Source organism: Enhydra lutris, unplaced genomic scaffold (genome assembly GCF_002288905.1).
Source record: "Enhydra lutris kenyoni isolate GAN:26980312 unplaced genomic scaffold, ASM228890v2 scaffoldscaffold22, whole genome shotgun sequence".
Classification (NCBI taxonomy): domain Eukaryota; kingdom Metazoa; phylum Chordata; class Mammalia; order Carnivora; family Mustelidae; genus Enhydra; species Enhydra lutris.
This window is the reverse complement of record NW_019154106.1, coordinates 15,159,826-15,163,965: the sequence shown is the minus strand read 5'-3', so window position 1 is coordinate 15,163,965 and position 4,140 is coordinate 15,159,826. Positions and strand designations below refer to the sequence as shown.

The following is a 4,140-nucleotide window of genomic DNA, read 5'->3' as shown; positions in this document are numbered from 1 at the left end:
TTTGGTATAGTAGTACTATTATGTATAGATATTTTAAAAACATCTGTGGAAATTTCTAGTGAATTTAATTAAGCAAGAATCAGTCTTGGACACTTCCCAACTCTGACTTAATGACGTATGTGGTCAGATGGGATGAAATGTCTCATGATCTCTTTCCCTATTGGGAAGAAGATGTTACCCTCTTAAGGGATAAGCTGATAAATTTTTAGGAGGTTTTTGCTAGGCTGAAAGCACACCTCCCAAAAAAGCACAAGAACATCTCTTCTCAAATTTTGAACTCAACTGGTATGGTCATGCCAATAGGATAGAATGAGAGAACGAACCAAGTGAACGTTATTTTTCTATTTTGAAGTTAGTAGGGAAGAAGTTACCTGAGAACAATCTCCTTGGAAATGGCTGGTTGCTATCTTCTTATGTAAAATTAGATTATTGTCTTTTAGATAAATTATCCAAAGGTAATAAAGTCTTATTTTCTGTGTGGACCATGGAATTCTTTTTACATAATCTACAGTGCAAATAAAAACAATGTCCTGAATAATCAGGGGGGAAATGGACTGATAACCAAATGATATAAAATGTACCCCATGAGGAAAATGGACTGATAGCAAATGGAATAAAATATACTGTCAGGTAGTAATGCAGCTTTTTGCTCTCTCTTGTCATACTGGATAAAGGAAAAATTCCAGTCCCAGGAATGAGTAAAAAGTCTTCCTTTAGCTTGTGGACATATCGTCACAAGGTAAGACTAACAGTAAATATTGGGAACCAGGCTTCTAAGTGTGTGTATTTTTTTAAATCATATAAAAGTTAAATTACTTTGAAATAAAGGAAACCTAGATTTCCATTCCATTTAATAATTTAAAAATCGGTGACCTAGGAAAAAGAAGTAGATGTTCTGAATCTCAGTTTGTTCAACTATGAAATGAAGATTACAGTTCTTCTTACTGTAAATATGAAATGTGATTCATTAAGGTGTCAGTGTGTGATTGGGATCCACTGTAGGCATTGTAAGCAGTGGAGTGATTCCAGTCATCCTTATAAACAGATCATTTGAGCTGCCTTATGATAATAAATTGATGGAGGCCAGAATGAAAGGGAAGAGATGTGGCAGGAGGCTAGTTTAGTGGGCTGAAGAATTCATAGTTGGAGGAAAATGATCAAGTTTGTGAACTATTTTAAATGGGGTTTAATAAGATATGTTAAAAATATCAATATGTGACATGAAAGCAAGAAAGGCATGAAAGGCATCGTAATATTTTTTGTCTGAGTAATGACTTGGAAGGTAGTACCATTTAGTTAGATGGGAAACACCTGTGTTTGTTGCTAAAAATTAAAAATTTAGTCTTATTAGTTCTGAATTAATATTGAATTGGAGATGTTCAGTGTTAAAGATTTTGCATATGTGAAGTTTGAAAATTAAGAGAGACCCAACATTGGAAAGGTTCTACATTTTTGGTCAGGAAAAGGAGGCATATTCAGCCAGAGATCCCAAGAAAGAAGTCTCAGTGAGGGAAGACAATCCAGGGTGATGATCTTTCATTCCTAATTTGAGCCACTCAGTTTGAAAATGGCAGTTACCTTTAATCAGTCTCAAGTATTTCCCTTTTGTGACTTTATAAATTGTGTACCTTTTCATGGAACTCCCTTGTCCTCTTTTCTTGTCTTTCCACTTTTTCTTTTAAAACTCATTGGAAGCATTTCTTCCTCTGGGGAGACTTCTCTAATGCTTTTGTTTGGCATATTCCTACCTCTGAACCTTACATTGTGCAACTGTTTTTATACTGACACTTATAACATTGGTGATTACTATGTATGCTATCACTGAATGTAGGAAACCATGGCTTATTCATTTGGGAATCACCCCTATGAAACATTGGGCAAAAACAGGTACTTCTATTGGTGGGTATTAGGGAGCGCACATATTGCATGGAACACTGGATGTGATGCATAAACAATGAATTCTGGAACACTAAAAAGAAATAAAATAATATAAAATGAAAACAAAACAAAACAAAATAAACAACAACAACAACAAAAAACAGGTACTCCCGCCACATTCTTTAATTTAACGAATCAATAAAAAATTAACCTTAAAATGTATTTAAAAGTTTTCTCCCTTGTTTTGTAGATCAGCCTGCTTCTAATATGAGAAGTCAGCTCCTATGCAGACTAGATGGAACCACCAAACAACGTAACTTACTTTGTCTTCTTGGACCTCACCCAGGATTCAAAGGAACAGAAGATCCTTTTTGTTATGTTCTTAGTCTTTTATATTTTCACAGTGGTGGGCAATTTGCTCATTGTGGCAACTGTAAGTGTCAGTAAGACCCCGGGCTCACCTATGTACTTTTTTCTTGCTAACTTACCTTTTGTGGATGTCATTTATTCCTCTCGTATTTCCCCCAGATTGATTTCAGAGATTTTCTTTGGGAAAAGTACCATATCCTTTCAATCTTGTATGACCCAGCTCTTTATAGATCACCTTTTTGGTGGCTCAGAGGTCTTTCTTCTGCTAGTGATAGCCTATGACCACTATGTAGCCATCTGCAAGCCCTTGCATTATCTGGTGATCGTGAGGCAATGGGTATGTGTTGTGTTGCTGTTAGTGTCCTGGGTGGGAGGTTTTCTGCATTCAGTAATTCAGGTTATCACTATTTATGGGCTCCCATTCTGTGGCCCCAATGTTATTGATCATTTTTTCTGTGACATGTACCCCTTATTGAAACTGGTCTGAACTGATATGTGTGCAGCCGGCCTGTTAGTGGTGGCCAATGGTGGACTGATCTGCAGTATTGTGTTTGTGCTCTTGCTCATCTCCTATGGTGTCATCCTGCACTCTCTAAAGAACTTTAGTTCAGAAGGGAGGTGGAAAGCCCTCCAGACCTGTGGTTCCCACATCATTGTGTGGTCTTCTTCTTCATCCCATGTATTTTCATGTATGCAAAACCTGCTAAGACCTTCCCTATTGACAAATCATTGACTATGATTTATGCAGTCATAACCCTCATGTTGAACCCACTGATCTACACTCTGAGACATTCTGAGATGACAAATGCCATGAAGAAGTCTTGAAGAGAAATGTCATATCAAATAGCAAATAAATGCATCATCAAGATCGTAGTTTATCATTAGAGCCAATCACCTCAAATATTAAGATCCATTTTACTTTAAATGCCTTTATAGTCTGAGTGAATAATTTGTAATGAAGTAGTCAATGCAATTTTATAGTTACATGTATTGCTATTTATTTTTTTTTCATTCTGGTAAAATTAATATACAGTGTTTTGCTATTGTCATATACACAATAGCATGTTTTAACAGTTCTATACATAGTGGTCATCATGAGTAAACTCTTATTCTCCCTATGTGTTGGATATTGATGAATTTTTATAGTTACCTTAATTTTAATTAATTGTTATATTTACATTTTACTTATATTCTCATTATTATTTTTAATATTTCTTTGGGTTCCTTTTTTTTAATGTAGAGTGCTTAATTAGCTTCATGTGTGCAAAATTGTAATTCAGCAGTTCTGTTCATCACCAAGTGCTCACAACAAGTGCACTCCTTTATCTCCATCACCTATTTAACTCACCCCCCTTATTCCCTGGTAACCATCAGTTTGTTCTCAATAATTAAGAGTCTGTTTCTTGATGTCTTTCTTTCTCGTCTCCCTTTTCTCATTCATTTTGTTTCTTAAATTTCATAGGAGTTAAGTCATATGGTATTTGTCTTTCTCTGACTGACTTATTTTGTTTGGAATTATACTCAGTAGTTCCATCCATGTTGTTGCAAATGGTGAGATTTCCCTGTTTTTTGTTTTTTGTTTTTTATGTTGGAGTAATACACACACACACACACACACACTTGGAAGCTTCCATAATCTAGCTATTTTAAAGAAAGCTGGTACAAATGTCAGGATGGATTTATCCTTACTATTGCATTAGTAGGCATTTACCCAAAGAATACACACTTACCCTTTTAAATTAGTGTGTATTCTTTGGGTAAATGCCTACTAATGCAATTGTTAGATTGTTGGCTAATTCTATTTTATGTTGTTTGAGGGACCGCCATACTGTTTCCCAAAAGGCTGTAGCAGTTTGCTTTCTCAGCAACAGTACACGAGTATTCCTATTTCTC

General features: G+C 35.5%; 1 pseudogene; it reads left to right on the top strand.

The window, feature by feature from the left end:
- Positions 1-2,173: 2,173 nt before the first annotated feature.
- On the top strand, positions 2,174-3,101 carry LOC111150115 (annotated as a pseudogene).
- Positions 3,102-4,140: the final 1,039 nt, after the last annotated feature.